This window comes from Xenopus laevis, chromosome 2S, assembly GCF_017654675.1.
Source record: "Xenopus laevis strain J_2021 chromosome 2S, Xenopus_laevis_v10.1, whole genome shotgun sequence".
NCBI lineage: Eukaryota > Metazoa > Chordata > Amphibia > Anura > Pipidae > Xenopus > Xenopus laevis.
In genome coordinates, this window is record NC_054374.1 from 110,271,068 (window position 1) to 110,289,759 (window position 18,692).

The 18,692-nt window shown below is 39.9% G+C and overlaps 1 long non-coding RNA gene across 1 annotated transcript; it reads left to right on the top strand.

Moving 5' to 3' along the window:
• Positions 1 to 9,124: 9,124 nt before the first annotated feature.
• Positions 9,125 to 18,449, top strand: mettl21ep.S. Its single transcript, XR_001934571.2, has 4 exons — positions 9,125 to 9,293; positions 14,138 to 14,193; positions 14,786 to 14,945; positions 17,895 to 18,449. It is a non-coding gene; the product is annotated as a methyltransferase like 21E, pseudogene S homeolog (long non-coding RNA).
• The last annotated feature ends 243 nt before the right edge of the window (positions 18,450 to 18,692 follow it).

Sequence of the window (18,692 nt, forward strand, 5' to 3'; positions counted from 1 at the left end):
ACATTATCCAGAAGAATTTGTTGATATTGGGTTGAATTCATCTGACCCTCGACTTTAACAAAAAGTCCCTGAACTAGCCACACAGCCCCACAGCATGATGGAACCTTCACCAAATTTGACAGTAGGTAGCTTTTTAACAACTTTTTGTTATGACCAAATAACTACATTTTTGTCTTATCAGTCTAAATGAGCTTTTCCATACAACAAGTGACGATGTACAGACATATTATTGTGAAAATGGTTTATTTACATGAAGCAGAGTTTTACATATGAACTGTTTTATGCAATATATTTTTATAGAGACCAACATTGTTCATGCAGTATAGTTTTCCTTTACGTATAAGAGCAAACTTGAGGAACCTTAATGGTTCTTTGCCTTGCCTTGAGAGCATTTCTTTATTAAGTGCATTATGGGATAGATGCGGGTGCATTATCAGATAGATTTTCAGAATATATATATATATATATATATATATATATATATATATATATATATATATATATATATATATATATATATATATATATATATATATATATATATATATATATATATATATATATATATATATATATATATTTTGTGGGGAATAGCTCAAAGCAGCCGGTAGGGCTCAGGTAAAACAGTTCTTACAGAGGAGACAGGAGGCTTGGGTTTGCAACAAAAGTGAAACAGGCTCCTGCCTGGGGTTTTATTGTTCAAACCAGACAACTTAAACAGGCACAATTTCCGTGCTAAACAGTCAAATAATAATGTAAACCTCACCGGTTTGCAGTGTTACAGTCCATAGGAAAGTTCCTTGCGGTGGTAACAAACATTTGCCATCTGGAGTTGCAGTCAAACACACAGTTTGTTCACAAAACACTTCACAGCGTGTGTTCAGAGGTTCTCTCTGACTCCCAGTACAACACACCCCCACTCCCCGCCAGGCTCCCTTAAACAGCCCCACCTGCGGACTAATTGGGCAGCATACTGAACTATCCTTGCTCCAGGGTCCTAACCTGTCTTACCCTGGAGATTTAAAGGAGCCAATACCTCAGGCTGGGTGCTATATACCTCCCATCATATACAGGCAGCCTATTGGGACATAGCTCTTTGTCACATACCTCCCCCTCTGTTCGAACCCGGGGTTTCGGACACCATTAGCCACCATACAGTGGACCCTTGACAAGGCATCTGCATTACCTTGCAGTTTGCCTGCTCGGTGTTCCACTGTAAAATTGAAATTCTGCAAGGAAAGGAACCAACGTGTGACCCTTGCATTTCTTTCTTTTGCCTGTGACATCCAGGTTAAGGGAGAGTGGTCCGTAATGAGCACAAACTGGCGGCCCAGAAGGTAGTACCGCAAAGCTTCCAGTGCCCATTTAATTGCTAAGCACTCCCGCTCAACAATACTATAATTTTTTTCTGCAGGGGTCAACTTCCTGCTCAAGTAGACCACTGGATGCTCTTCTTCCCCAACTAACTGTGACAATACCGCACCTAATCCAACACCAGAGGCATCAGTTTGCACAACAAATTTCTCTTTGAAGTCTGGTGCGACCAACACTGGATCTTGGCATAAAACCACTTTCAAATCATGGAATGCCTCCTCTGCCTCTGGTCCCCACTTAATCATTGTGGACCCTTTCCCTTTGGTCAGGTCGGTCAAAGGAGCAGCCCTGCTTGCAAAATTTGGAATGAACCTACGATAATAGCCCACCATACCAAGAAAAGTACGAACCTGCTTTTTAGTGAGTGGCTGGGGCCAGTCTTTAATTGCCTCCACCTTGTTCACTTGAGGCTTGATAACACCTCTCCCTATAGTGTACCCCAGATAACGGGCTTCTTCCAAACCTAGGGCACATTTCTTGGGATTTGCCGTCAGGCCTGCTTCTCTAATGGAATTTAGGACGGCCTGTACTCTGGGGAGGTGACTTTGCCAATCCCTGCTAAAAATGACCACGTCATCCAAATAAGCAGAGGCAAAATGTTGATGAGGTCTAAGAATTTGGTCCATCATTCTTTGAAACGTGGCTGGGGCCCCCTGGAGGCCAAATGGCATACGAACATACTGGAAGAGCCCTTGTGGGGTAGAAAAGGCTGTTTTCTCCCTAGCTGTTTCTGACATTGGTACCTGCCAATACCCTCTAGTTAGGTCAAGAGTTGTTATGTACCTAGCAGGACCTAGTCGTTCAATCAACTCGTCAACCCTTGGCATAGGGTAAGCATCAAACTTTGAGACTTCATTTACCTTCCTGAAGTCATTGCAAAATCGTATAGACCCATCTGGTTTAGGAACAAGCACAATGGGACTATTCCACTCACTTACAGACTTCTCAATTACCCCCAAATCCAGCATCCTCTGCACTTCCTCGTCGACTGCCTGTCTACGGGCCTCTGGGATCCGATAGGGCTTAAGGCGGACCCGAACCTGAGGATCAGTAATGACATCATGTTTTATCAAATTTGTACAACCTGGTATGTCAGAAAACACCTCAGTGTTTCTTTGCAGAAACTCCCTGACTTCTTGCTTTTGTGGCTCTGACAAGGTTTCAGCTATTTTCACCTTTTGTATACCGTCCTGGGTAGGAGGAAGGGGTTGAATTATAGCCGTGAGGACTTCTCTGTCCTTCCAGGGTTTTATTAAGTTTACGTGGTAAAGCTGTTCTTTCTTCCTTTTATTTGGTTGGTAAACTTTATAGTTCACCTCACCTATTTTCTCGATTATTTCATACGGGCCCTGCCACTTAGCCAGGAACTTGCTCTCAACTGTTGGGACAAGAACCAATACTCGGTCCCCAGGGTTGAAAGTTCGAACCTTAGCTGAACGGTTGTAAACCCGACTCTGGGCCTTCTGTGCTTGCTGCATGTGTTCCCTGACTATGGGCATGACTGCAGCAATTCTATCCTGCATGAGGGTAACATGTTCCACCACACTCTTATGGGGTGTTACCTCTTGCTCCCAGGTCTCTTTTGCTACATCCAAGAGACCCCTGGGATGACGACCATACAATAACTCAAAGGGCGAAAAACCTGTGGATGACTGGGGCACCTCTCTAATGGCGAACATAAGGTATGGCAGGAGACAGTCCCAATCCCTCCCATCCTTATCTACCACCTTCTTTAACATGTTTTTCAGGGTTTTGTTAAAGCGCTCTACCAACCCATCAGTCTGGGGGTGATAAACAGAAGTTCTTAACTGTTTAATTTTCAAGAGCTTACATAGTTCCTTCATAACCCGAGACATAAAGGGTGTACCCTGGTCTGTGAGGACTTCTTTAGGAATGCCAGTGCGGGTAAACATATAGAACAGCTCTTTAGCAATATTTTTGGAGGCTGTGTTTCTTAAAGGGACTGCCTCAGGATACCGCGTAGCATAATCCATAATTACGAGAATATACTGATGCCCCCGAGCTGACTTAACCAGTGGCCCTACCAAGTCCATTGCAATTCTTTCAAATGGGACCTCAATGATAGGCAATGGCACTAGAGGGCTACGGAAGTGAGGTACCGGGGCAGACAGTTGGCATTCTGGGCAAGAGTCACAATACCCCTTCACCTCCGCAAATATACCGGGCCAATAAAACCTTTGTAAAATTCGCTGTTGGGTTTTCTCCTGACGTAGGTGACCACCCAGGGGGTGAGTGTGGGCCAGGTCCAAGACCATTCGCCTATAGGGCTGGGGCACTAACAACTGCTCTACCACCCCCCCTTGGACTTTGTCAACCCGATACAGTAAATCTTGACTGACAGAAAAATGAGGGAATACACTCTCAGCCCCAGGTTCCTGAGGTTCACCATTAATTACCTTAACATTTTCCCAGGCCCTATTCAGGGTAGGGTCCCTCATTTGGGCTGTTCCAAAGTTAACCCGAGAGACCTCCAAGTCTGGCATATCGGATGCTTCGGAGGGCTCCAAGGGCAACTCTGTTTCACCTGCTAGTACCTCTAGGGGAAAATTATCTGCTTCAAGCATGGTCTCCCCTTCAGTTACTACCTCTGAGTTAGGTTTACAAACCCCTGGTGCATCCTTAGGAATCCCTTTCTCAGACCCCTGTGGAGAACCCTCCTTTCGCCAGAGCTTCCAAAAGAGGGGAAAGTCTCGTCCCAAAATTACACTATGCATCAAAACAGAGGAAACACCCACTTCATGACATGCAGTACCAGTAACAGTTTCAAATGTCACTATAGCAGTGGGATAACTTTTACAGTCTCCATGAATACAGAGCACCCCAAGATTACGTTCATTAACTTGGTCTGGGCTTACCAAACTGGCGTGTACCATTGTGACTAAGCTCCCGGAATCCAACAGAGCTTGAACAGACTTTCCACCCACCTTTACCACCGCCATATGCAAGTCAGGGTCTGCGGTGCACGCAGGGTGAGCAAACAACGACACCTGTTGAGCCGAGTGACAATCCATGGGCTCTGCAGGTAGTGGGCACCTGGCAGCAACATGACCCCACTCATTACATCGCCAGCATTGCACTTGGCCTTGACCCTTGGTTGGAGGGGACAGCTGAGTTTTGTCAGCTCCTTTAGACCATTCTATAGCCTTTTGGTCAGCCCCAGTATCCTGAGGCAACGAATCACTGGCTTTTCCTGGGGACCTTGCAGATGGATGTTTTGTGGCTGGCTTGCGGTGTTGTGGAAACGATCCTAAGTTGTCCTCAGCGGCAATATAACGTTCCACCATTTCCACCAGGTGATCGGCTGTCTGGGGATCTGCATGACTCACCCATCTCCTCAAGGATGGCGGAAGAGCTCTCAGAAAGCGATCCATAGTGACCCTTTCCACGACTTGAGGAGCTGACAGAGATTCTGGCTGCAGCCACTTTTTCACAAGATGAATTAAGTCATACATCTGGGCACGGGGAGACCTCTCTTGCTGGTATGACCACTTGTGCACCCGTTGAGCTCGCACGGCTGAGGTGACACCCAAGCGGTGGAGTATCTCCGTTTTTTAACTTGTCATAGTCTTTGGCATCGGCTATGGTCAAATCAAAGTATGCCTTTTGCGAATCCCCAGTCAGAAAAGGCGCTACCAGACCTGCCCACTGGGACTTGGGCCAAGACTCCCTCTCGGCAGTCCTTTCAAAAGTATGCAGATATGCCTCAACATCATCATGTGGCGTCATCTTTTGCAGAAAACGACTGGCCTTAATGGAGCTATCTGTGTTAGGGGCCCCACTCGACACATTGGACCCCAGTGCAATCATCTGCTGTACCACATCCGTCAAGAGTTGTCGATCAGCCTCAACCGCCTTTGCTAATGCTGTCAGTTGAGCTGCAAGCAAACAATTAGTCTCTTGCTGGGTGGCCATACTCTGCCTCTGGATGGTATTGGTCTCTTGCTGGGCAGCATTTGCCTCCTGCTGACTAGCATTGACTTTGGCCAGCTGCAACACAAGTTCCTCCATGTTGTTGAACTACAACTCCCACAGTCTGCAGCAGATAGCACTGCCCTTTTAACAATGGTTGTCCTATTATGCTCACTGTCTCTCTGTTGCCCGCATCCGAAACACCATTTGTGGGGAATAGCTCAAAGCAGCCGGTAGGGCTCAGGTAAAACAGTTCTTACAGAGGAGACAGGAGGCTTGGGTTTGCAACAAAAGTGAAACAGGCTCCTGCCTGGGGTTTTATTGTTCAAACCAGACAACTTAAACAGGCACAATTTCCGTGCTAAACAGTCAAATAATAATGTAAACCTCACCGGTTTGCAGTGTTACAGTCCATAGGAAAGTTCCTTGCGGTGGTAACAAACATTTGCCATCTGGAGTTGCAGTCAAACACACAGTTTGTTCACAAAACACTTCACAGCGTGTGTTCAGAGGTTCTCTCTGACTCCCAGTACAACACACCCCCACTCCCCGCCAGGCTCCCTTAAACAGCCCCACCTGCGGACTAATTGGGCAGCATACTGAACTATCCTTGCTCCAGGGTCCTAACCTGTCTTACCCTGGAGATTTAAAGGAGCCAATACCTCAGGCTGGGTGCTATATACCTCCCATCATATACAGGCAGCCTATTGGGACATAGCTCTTTGTCACAATATATATATATATATATATATATATATATATATATATATATATATGTATATATTATTAAATGGTATGTGCACATTTTTCTTTTTATAACCCACACTATATGACTCTGCAACCATTTGTCAGATGAAAATCTGAGTCCAAACTAGAATTCCATACTATTAGCAAAACATATTTATGGTTGTTAAAAACTTCTGATGCAATCCATTGAGTTGTTCTTTATGTATTACTTATGAGCACGTATAAATGACATGTAAGAGCTTATACTTGCAGGATAAAATGAGGCCAAACTGTTCTTATACTGTGTGTTTATGGCTTTCAGAATTATTATTTTGTGTTTTGTGTGTTAGTATCCAAAGAACCAAACACTGGTATGAGCCAAATATTCCCAGGGCCGATGAGGCCCTATTTATGTAAGAGCTGGATTAGACTGTTGAAAAGAGTGGCCAGGGTATCTGCAGTTCTATGAGCTACAGTGCCAACCATATGTCAGAATAGCAGTCACATTGTTATGCCCCAGTTTATAAAATATGTTGGCAGCATTGAGATGATCTTCCAAAGCATCAGACTCTACAACAACAGGTGCTTGCCTGGCGTGGCCTGCACTGGTTGAGCTGTACGGCAAAAGGATATAAAAAAAAAACTCATTACAACAGTGAATGCAGATACATGGTTACACAAGTTGAACATTTAAGGGACAGCAGTCAGCCAGCTGAATTGAAGAAGCTGCTCGGATGAGTAGTGAAACGTCTTCAATGATTAATGAGCAAGTCCAATTGCTTAGATTTACTTCTACTAGAGATATTGGTAAAAGTTCCATCAACCACAAGGCAGTATACTGACAGCAGAGGACACAAACTCATTCTCCCTACACTTTACTCTCTCAACAGGACCACGCTTACTCAGTATTACTCCTCTATGATACCTATAGATGCTGCTTTAGTTAATGAGGTACCTGACCTGCAAAAGAAGAATTTTTAGGGGGTTGTCTGTGCCTTAATACTCTTTACAGAACAGTCTGCACCTCTTGGGCAACTTCTTTGACAGGGAGAACAGCTGTCAGATTCCCCTATCCATAAGCAGAGAAGGTTGTGCTCAGACCATCGTCTCCGTTCTGTTGTATGGAGGCCCATCTCCTACGGGAGAGGGAAACTGCCATTACTCAAAAAGAACTATGTTAATGGAAAAGCTACATGGTGGACCAGATTCAATGTGGGGAAAGATGTTGTGGTTAGATAAGACAAAGTTTTTTGGCCATCCATCCTTTTTTTCCTTTGTATTCTTTTGTATAACCTGAGGCTCAATCCCAGCAATCACGCTACATCAGTATTTGAAAATTAAGATACATATAGGTTACCAGATTAACCAAAAGACCCTGGAGCAAATCTGATGGGCAAATATCACTCCTGAACAGCTGCAAAAACTGGTACATAATTACCCACAAATGACTTAGAGCTGTTTATGCTGCAAACAGTGTCCCAGCTAAACATGAAAGCCTGCCAGTTGAATATTTATGCAAACAGCATATTGCATTATCTTTTGATCATTATTTATTTCCAACATTTCAAATGAAATCAGAACCGTTTTAGTTTTTAAATGAGCTTTTAAATAAAAAGATCACAAAGAGCGCAACATCTTTGTAGGATTTGTTATTCAGCAAAATGAGAAAACTGGTCACATCTGTATACTTTTGTGAGGCAATGTATCACAAAAAAACAACACTTCAGTGAGGATGTCCCATGGGCCATGTGGCTAAGGCTGAATGGATGGATGGGGGGGGGGTGGTTAATAAGTATGTGACATCTCCCAAATCCTACCACATTGACTCTGAGTCAAGGAGGAAAGAGTAGGTGGAAATACAACCATTTCAAATGCCAAATATCACAAAATTAATTTAAATGAATTATCAGACAGAACACTATGTTGGCTTAAAGTGATACTGACATGTTCCTATAAAAATAGGAACGTGTTGGTATCATTGAAAAGAAGCTGCACATGAAATATAAGCAGCTAAAGGCGACCCTCCGACACCGTTAAATCATCTTCCAGTCACGCTGGTCTGGGGGCACCACGATCCCTCCATAGGCTGGAGTCCAGTTTTCATTTGTAATTAATCTATGGAGGGGTCACGCCGCCCCCAGCCACAGCCGGCTTATATTTTTTGTGCAGCTTCTTTTCACTGATATGACACATTCCAATTTTTATAGGAACGTGTTAGTATCACTTTAAGAGCACTATGGGCTGCAAAATGTAGCCCCCCTAGGGCCCATGCACTGAGAACATTGTAGGATACTATGTAAAGGCTGTATCTTGTGTCCCACAAAAAATTCAGTACGCGGTGCAAAGCACAGTGCTGTTGGGGCACAAGTCAGCCCATAATAAATATCTACAGCTATACCTTGTGGCCCCTGGCACTACATAATCTGCAAGTCTGTATTCAGAGTAGGGAGCAATATGTTCTATTGTAAAATGCTGCACCATAGGGTACAACCCACAGGGTGATGTGCAAATCAGTGTACCTTTACCTGTTGCCATTTCCCTTTTGAGTTGTGCATGATAAATGACCCTTGTGGTTTCTCCGAGCATAAAGTAAAAAGGCCCACTTACTGTATATCATACACTATGGTATGCAGCTGCACACACTTATGGGGCAAAACATTATCTTGTTTGTCTTGTTATAATCATCTACTGTATAACTATGTAACACCAATAACACAAAGAACAGTTCACACTGCACTATGAGGTATAATGGCACTGGCTATGCCTTTGTTAAAAATAGCCAAGAGCACTGCAAGGGCATTGCATTGTATAATGAACTGAAGTTAATTGAAATTATAAGGCACCTAATTACTAGTGCAAAAGGAGGAAATCCTGTAGTAGATTTGTACAATGAAACTCCCTAAAGACATTTGAATATTACAATACGGTATGATAATAAATGACTTTCCCAAACTAAAAGTGTTATATCCATCCCATCTGCCCATCCTACTCAGCCTTTTTCAAGGAGTCTGTATGCATAGAAGAAATATGAGACATTCTGATTCAGTGTCCCAGTTGCAGCTGTCAGGATTCATTAAGTCCCATCCCTCTCAAGAAAACCTTCCTGACACATTATCAGTGTGAAACAGACTCAAGTACGTTTTCTGGCAGTCGGTGGAAGAAACGTCTAAAGCCACCAACCAATTGTTTTCCAATCAATGTAGCAATCCAGGGAATGTAGGGAGTATTCTTTCAGCCTGCTGACATCCTCCATTGTGGGCAAGGTAAAGTCATTGTCTTAATCTGCACTCTTTACTTGTGGCTCTTATAAAGACTGATGTCACTAAACTGATCAAATATTTCTCTACACAATTGAATAGAATAGCTGGCAAGCTAAAATAGAAGTTACAACGACACTAACATCTGGAAACAAATGACTCCTGTGTGCAATGTGAGAGATCTACAGACAAATATGTTTCAGACATGCTAGTGCCTGTGAGCTAATAGAGAAGAGTTGAAGGCAATACAAGAGAAGAGTGGCAGTAATTGACCTTCCCTTGCATGATCAAACATGATGTTTGAAGATTGTATTAATCCAGGACAGTCCTTCACTCACAATTTTACAACTCATCCACTAATCCTAGCTCCCTCTTTTGAATGTTACTGTGTTAAAATAAAATTATTGTTTAAGTGGCACAGAAACATGTGCAAAAAAAGTCAGTCATTCATGATATAGATACTCTATAAATACTTTGTTCTTAATGGCCCATTCTGAAATCATAATGTATTATGCCATGGACTACAAGGGCATTTAAGTTTTATAAAGTAAATATGGGTATTATTATAAAAATGCAGCATCATTATTGTAACATAGTTACATAGTTAACATAGTTCATAGTTTTATTATAACTCAGATAGGGTGTGGGAAACATGAGATATGCCAGGCCAGCTAGAAGAGCAGAGAGATACATGTGTAAAATGTTTAAAAAGTGTGAAATATTCGTATAAGTAAGCCAGTGAATGTGTTTTTAATTTTTTTTTATTATTATTTTTTAATTTTGATATGAGTAATATTGGGAACATGGTGTGCTTGCCAGGGCAAGGTGAGTTTATGTGCAACGAAGTTCAAACATGCTGTGTAGGCCACAGGCCTGTTGTTGATCAAGCTTGTAGGTCCATTAGTCATATAACAATAAAAGTATAATTGGTAGACCACTGATAATCTGCTTTAATGGATTGTATGGCAGCCAAAAAGGCACAGCATGTACAATGTAATAGCCATTTTGAGCCAGATCAGACACAATGGAGGTGATAGCCATAATTCCAAATTGTCTTGCCAACTGTATTATCCTTTACATTGGTGGTTGGCAGTAAACTCTCTATTCACAGCAAATAAATCTAGCAGCCTGGAGTCTGAATTGACCAGCCATTTGCTGTTTTTGGTACTCTCTTTTAGTGCAAATTAAGCCATAATTACTTGGGCTATTTTTGAGAGAATTAGCAAATTGGCCAGACTTATGTTTCTTACATTCTTTCTCACCTCCACTGTCAGATCAGAGTGCCCTTGGGATAGCATTGCATAAAATAAATACAGGTACTACTATAACAATTATATAACACTTTTATATTTTATATATTAGGCAATTGTATCTTAAAAGTCTAATTGCTTTTGTGCAGTGAAACAATTGTGTATGAGAATTACATTTTTTTCTTGGAATGAGGAGCTGTTCATCAGTATTTTAATCATTGTGATGGATCCCCCTGTGCTTATGACAGAGCCATCTGTACTTGGGTAAGAAATTAAACCTGAGCTGCTAGGGGGCTGCTGATGACCTGGATTTCTAGCTTATCATTTTCTGTATTGCTTTTACCAACACAGGCATACTGTTGGGTTATCTCTATAAATAGATCTACATTTTTTAATAAATTATGTATTTATTTAAAAATGCAATAGAGCAATTAAAGATGCATTTTGGATTATGACCATTGATCCAATAGGGAAGGGGTGGGGTAATATCTTTTAGATCAGACCATGTACCTAATGGCTGTTAAGTCTTTTAAAGTATTCATACAGAGACCCACAGTGGAATCAATTCCTATAGCTAAATGTATACCCTATAGGCCAGGGGTCCCCAACTTTTTTAGCCGTGAGCCACATACATATATCAGCAAAGCAAGCATGAAAAATGTTCCTGATTGGCCATTTGGAAACCCCTATGTGGACTGGCAGCTTATAGGAGGCTCTGTTTGGCAGTACACCTGGTTTTCATGCAACCAAAACTTGGCCTCAAAAGCGGAAAAAATAAGCACTCGCTTTGAGGCCACTGGGAATAACAAACAAGGGGTTGGTGATCACATGTTACTCATGAGCCACTGATTGGGTATTACTGTTCTGAACCATTTTGTGTGCACTGCTTGCACTGCTATCAGCCCATGTACAGAAGATGCTTCCTTGGAGCTTCTAGCCAGCTCCCACTTGTTATTATTATATAGGGTTTTTGGAGTGTTTATACAAATGGCCTGTAGATGTCACTGTGCTCAAGACTTATACTGTGGATACTTTCTATACAGCTTGTGGTGTTAGAGTTGCTCACTGTTGTGTAATGGCTGCATGAACCTGCTAATAAAGCACTGTTATACTCAACTACCAAAACATAACAAACTGGCGACAAGATGTCTCTTCTAGCTCTGCAGCAGCCTGCACCTTTTTACATTATTTTTTACATTATTACTGCTGACCAAGAGGAGATCTCTGCTGCTAGAAAGCGTGCTTTACTTATTCACTGCCTGGGAGCAGAGGGACAGTGTATATTCTATACATTACCATTAGCTGATGAGACTTATGAAACTGCTCTTGCTGCTATAAAGAACTTTTCATTACAAGAATAAATGTGGTGGCTGAAAGATATAAATTCCTTCAACGTGGACAACATAATGGCGAATCCACAGAACAATTTGTAGCAGCTTTGCGAGAGCTGGTTGTTACCTGTGAGTTTGGGAATCTAACAGATGAAATGCTAAGAGACCAAATAGTGGAGAAAACAAACTCACCTCACATTAGAGAGAGACTGGAAAGGGATTTACTACACTGCAAAACCGTGCAGCAAATACAAATAAAAAATACTGCTTTCGCTGTGGTTCAACACAACACATTGCAAATGATGTTACATGTCCTGCAAAAGCTGTACAGTGCCACAAATGCAAAAAGGTAGGACATTTTCTAAGATCTGCCGTAGTTCTGCTAAAGATGTTCATGAAGTCACTACTGGTAAATTTATTCCAGACAAATTTATATGCACTGTCAATGTCAATACTGCTTCTGCTGACAAGGGACACTCCATTAACCTGATGCTTGATACAGGTTCAGCTGTTTCTATACTACCAAAGGATATTTTCTTGAAATACTTTGCAAAAGATCCGCTTGTTGCCCCTGCCTTGAAACTGGTCAGTTACTTAAAGGATCCAATCCCTGTGCTTGGTTGCTTGCCAGTGACTGTACAATTTGAATCAAATACTGCAAAATGTGACTTTTACATTGTGAATAAAGGTACTGCTATACTTGGAAGAGATCTCTTTGCTGCATTAAACCTACAATTAGTTGATGGTCTCATGGTGTAGAATGCTACTTGGATGATATAATTGTCTACGCTCCAACTATGGATCTTCATGACAACTACCTAAAAAATGTTCTGAAATGCATTTATTCTGTAGGACTGAAACTGAACCTTTCCAAATGCCACTCAGACAAACTCAGCTGTCATTGCTGGGTCATATAATTTCACAAGATGGATTACTGTCTGACCCTGACCATGTCAACACTGTTACACAAGCACCTACTCCATCTGATTTCCAGACCTTATGAGCTTTCTTAGGTCTTACTTCATGGTATTCTAAGTTTATTCCCAACTATGCTTCAGTTGTGGAGCCACTTAGAGCACTACAACATGGAACTTTAAGTCTGGTGTGGTCAGAGTCTGCTCAACATAGCTGTGAAATAGTGAAACAGTCCTTTATTGTGAACAGTAGCTTTATTTGATCCTGCACTATCCACTATGGTTACTACAGATGCTTCAGATTATGGTGTTGGTGCAGTTCTCACTAAGATCCATGCTGATCATACAGAGAAAACTGTTGCATTTGCATCCAGAACACTTACAGAGGCAGAGCGTAAGTATTCAACTGTTGAAAAAGAAGCTCTAGCTTGTGTTTAGGCAAAAGAAAAATGGAGAACCTACCTATGGGGTAGAGAATTTACCTTATACTCTGATCATAGCCCTTTAACTACACTGCTTACAACAAAGGGACTAGGAATAGCTGGAATGCCTATAGCTAGATGGTCAGCAAGGCTACTGAATTTCAATTACAAAATGCAATACAAACCATGTTTGAAAAATGTTACTACTGATTGTTTGTCACGTTTACCTTTACCTGCAGCTTCTGATACATTGGATGAGGACATAGAAGTTGTAGCATTGACTGATTTACTATCATCTACAGTTACAGCTGCTGATTTTAAGCAAGCTTGCCTCACATGTCCAATTCAAGTAAAATTACGGGACATCTTACAAAGCAAGTGGCCAAATGCTGAGTAGAAACTCAGTCCTGATCTTCAACCTTACTACAGGATTAGACACAACTGTCCTTAGTAGATGGCTATGTTGTCCATGGAGCTCACCGCTTACTGGTACTAGAGACCTTGCGAGAAAAGCTCAGACAACTTGCACATGAGAGTCATCAAGGAATTGTACATACAAAACAAAGACTACTAGAACTATACTAGTGGCCAGCAATGGATGCCGATGTGGTAACTGCCATTCATTCTTTTGTTACTTGTCAGAATCAGGACAAAACAGCTATCACACATACACCACCACTTCAGCCAATACCATTCCCTGATTCAGCATGGGAAAAACTTGCTATTGATATTGTCGGTCCTTTTACAGAGGCTCATATAGATTGCAGTTTTCAAAGTGAAAAATGGGCTTTGAGCTTCTAACCAGCTCCCACTTGTTATTGTATAGGGTTTTCAAAGTGAAAAGTGGGCCTTTAGTTAAATAATTAAAATAATCCCTTATTCAGCACACTGGTGATTCTGAAACAAAGAAGACTGACTTTGCTTTTCTTACAGGGAACTATTGGACTTAAATGGAAAGCACAGAGAATCACAAATGGCAGAAGATAACGGTAGGAATTATAAAGCAAAGACTAGTGCATTCTAATTAAAACATTCATTTATTTTATTCTTTTATTGTTTTACATATACAATCTGTTTTAGAGCATATAAAAAATGTTGCAAATTTTTACTTGAGCTGCAGTCTGCTATAGAAGGAAGATCCTGTTCTTCTACCCCTAATTTTTGCAATACCTTAATCATTCCAAACGTTATAACAACATTATATGCATCTGTTAAGGCAGAAAACATTTAATATGTTTAGCATGGAGTATATTTATGTTTTCCAGTTAATTTACTCTTGAATAGAGTTAATGGGTAATTATGAGACCTTATTCTTTAAAATCACAGTGTGGTAGCACTTGCACCCTTTGCCATATGGAACCATATGCATGGTTCCGGTAACATCAGAATACAGTATAATCATTTCAGCCGTATTGCAACTGTGCACTTTATAACCACTTACTTACTAATAAATAAACTCTAACATAGCTGACCACAAAATCAAAAAACACATACATTTAAAAGACAAACTAATAAACACTTATGTGCATTACATAAATAAGCTTCTAGTTGCCATACAAATTTGTTTTCATGTATTTGCAGAAAACTGGACCAAAGAAGAACTAATAGTATCATCCATCCTTGGACAGTGCTTTGTTCCTGCAAGTGTCACGAGTGTGGCCTGGGAAAGTTTGAATTCCTTTGAGAAGAAATAAAAATTGTGGAATCCACAGACCTCTATGGAGCTACAGTGTGGTCTTCTGTATGTTTATACCATTTTGTAATGCTTGCATATCTAGATACAACAAATATAGCATGTATTCATGTGATAGACATAGAACTCAAATATACTTCATGTACTAGATACATTTGAAGTGTTTTTTAAGTAGTAATACATCCTAAATGCGTATAGATTTTTTGTAACAATGTCAGAGATGAAACCTGTACAGGTATAGGATCCATTATCCAGAAACCCAATATCCAGAAAGCACTGAATTACAGGAAGGCCATGTCCCATAGACTGCATTGTAATTAAATAATTTGTAAAAATGATTTCCTTCATTTTTCATAATAAAACAGTACCTTGGACTTCATCCCATACAAGATAAAATTAATTGATTTTGGTGGCAAAACTATCCATTTTGGTTTAATTCATGTTTTTTCTTTTTAACAGACTTAAGGAATGGAGATCAAAATAATGGAAATATTTCTTATTCAGAAAGCCCTGGGTTCTGAGCATTCAGCTCCCATAACTATATTAGGCTTAGTGGGGGTTTAAGAATAATAGAACAGGATACAATTGTAATGTTTATTGTGCATATCACTGTGTTTATTGTACTGTATGAACAGCCCAGACATAAATTGGTGCATAGCCAGTACAATGGAAACAATATATCAGCTGTGCACAACATGGTGACTTTTACCTATATCTAATATATTGAGTTATCCAGTGCCTTCAGCTAAAGAGATTCATACATTTATTAGTAATGAAATTTTTTTTTAACTGATTGGGCCCTAGATGCGTGCAGAGTATTTGTAGATGTGCTAAGCTCACAGACACCAATACTGGTCCCATTTATCCCTGTTCCACCAAGATGATGAGCACATGATGACCAGGGGCACACGAGATGAGGTGCAAATAAGTGTCCCTTAGAGCTCATCACTTATGGCTTGCTCCTCTGCTTATCCTCTTTGTAAAATATACAAAACATAGTGTAGCACTGTTGGAAAAAAGGGTACCCTACAGGCCCAGAGTTGTGGAAAGGCCACTAAGGCCCGGGCCTAGGGTGACTAGGGCTCAACCACACCCACATTTTTTCAGAATGCACAGGAGATATGATAGTTTTTTAAATTTTCCATGCGCCAATACCCATTGCTCCGATCCCAATGACAAAAATTTGTTCAAATAAAGGGGATGGGGGCGACGAACACCAGTGGGCCTAGGGGTGCCCGCTATGTAAATCCAGCCCATAGCCTGCATTTTTTAAAAATGCACAAGCAAACTTATGTAGTGCTATCAAATACAGACCGAGTGAGGTTGAACTCAAAAAAACAATTTACCGTAAGGATAGGGCATATTGTGCTGTTTTTTTTTATTGCATAGGGTTATATACATATTTCTTCAGTCCCTCTTAATTGTCTATCTAGAATCTAGATGAACCACCAATAACTAATAACTTTTGTAAAGATGTTCTCCCAAAGAAAATAGCTGTTAACCATATAAACATAATCAATGGCAGTATAAGATCACCATCTATCCATGGGAAAGGAAGCGTTTCCACCTGCCTTTCCCAAATTATAGCATGGGAGAGCTTTTCTCAACAGCTATTTGGGTCATATGTCTGTCTATAAAATGATAGCTAAATAATGAGAAATATGCATAATAGCTTTAGGTAAAATCTCTTTTCAAATAAAAAAATGTGCAACATTTTGTTATTAAACATACATTTTTAGCAGCATTCATTGTGCTATGATTTGTATAATACAGTATAATTAAATATTATGTTAAAGGAAAACTATACCCCCAAAATGAATACTTAAGCAAACTCAGTAGCATATTAAAGAATCTTACCAAACTGGTATATATATTTAAGTAAATATTGCCCTTTTACATAATTTCCCTTGAGCTCCCATTTATGATATTCTCTGTGCTGACACCTGACCAGAAATACTACAACTCTAACTGTAACAGGAAGAAATGTGGAAGCAAAAGACAGAACTTTGTTAATTGGCTCATGATCATGAATGGTTTGTTTGTGTTCACTGTGAATCATAGGATCCCAGGGGGCCGCTCTTATCTCTTAAAATGTCAGTTTCTATTTATGATTACCCAATGACACATGCTACTAAAAAGTATGTTATTATTATTATTATTAAAATGGTTTATTTACATGAAGCAGGGTTTTACATATGAGCTGTTTTATGCAATATATTTTTATAGAGACCTACATTGTTCAGAGGGTATAGATCTCCTTTAAGACAATAAGCCTGCTTGGACTAATTGTGATACTTATATACCTTATCAGAGTATCTATTCACAGTAGGACACTTTTCCATTTCCACTCTTATCAGCTTTCAAATTACAGACTAAAATGTACAATACCCATTTGATCATTATTGCATCCCCTGAGAAAAGCTGGCCCAGTTATCTAATAATAATTGCTATTAACATGTTCCTGCTTAGCACTTGCCACACAAAATAAGTTTTTATTCTACATTACCATAGACTGTATGTGGCCAGCAACATCATATACAGACATAACATATTTATGTATGCATTTTGGTTATTTGTCATAACATTCATTTAAAGGTATTTATCAAGGGTAAAAACACGATGGGATATTTCTATCTATCTATCTATCTATCTATCTATCTATCTATCTATCTATCATCTATCTATCTATCTATCTATCTATCTATCTATCTATCATCTATCTCTCTCTCTCTATCTATCATCTATCTAGCTATATCTATCTATATATATGCCTGTCTTTCTGTCTGTCTGTACAGCGCTACTGCCCCCCTTTAGTTCCCCCTTAAACTTGCTCCATCTGTATGATTTTCAGGTAATCTACTTCAAATATTTGTTACCAATTATAATTTAAGAAGTGTGTAAACATTGTGTGATAAACATGTTATATCTCATCATTAAGCACAATTATACTTATAGAGTTACAGTTAATAATTAATACTAATATATTTCCTTTTCTAGGAGTATGAGTAACTGCAACAGATCTAAAGGAGCTTGTTGGAAACCTTCAGTACAACATTACTCGTAACACGAAAGAGAAATGCAAATATCCACCTCAAGTTAAAGAGCTGACCTGGGGACAGGACTTAGACAAAACATTTTCTAAATCATCCATAACATTTGATCATATCCTCAAAGCTGATGTTGTTTACCATCACTCTTGTTTGGAGGAGCTTCTAGAAAAATTTGATCTTTTGTGCCAGGATAATACCACAATCCTCTGGGTCATGAGATTTAGAGAACAAAGCACAAGACCTACCAATGAATTTCTGGCCAAGTTTCAGAAATTGTTTGACATGGATATTATCTATGACTTTCCTAGTCTGGACATAAAACTATACAGAGCTGTCAGATGCTGCAGGAAAATAGTCTAATTGCAATCTTTTTTTAATTATATATTTAAGTATTGTTAAGTTTCTAAAATTAATTATAACATATTTAATAAATTTAATGAAGGTGGTGTTGCTAGAATATATTTTTTTCTTTAAGTGTATAGAATGTAGTTATAACATAAACTTGTAAAGGTGTTAAAAAAGTCCAAGAAGGGTTATTAAAATTATAGTGAGTAATTTATTAGTGACAGGAAAAAAGCACTTGGGGTATACAGTATACTGTACGCAGCCCCAGTTGAAGGGCAAATTCCAGTTACATACCAAAAATGTGGATACACCAAGAAAAAGTATTCCAAACAAGTCATTATAGAACGAATAAAGGAAAATGTTATTAGGACATACAGAACCTGACACATTTAATGCCTAA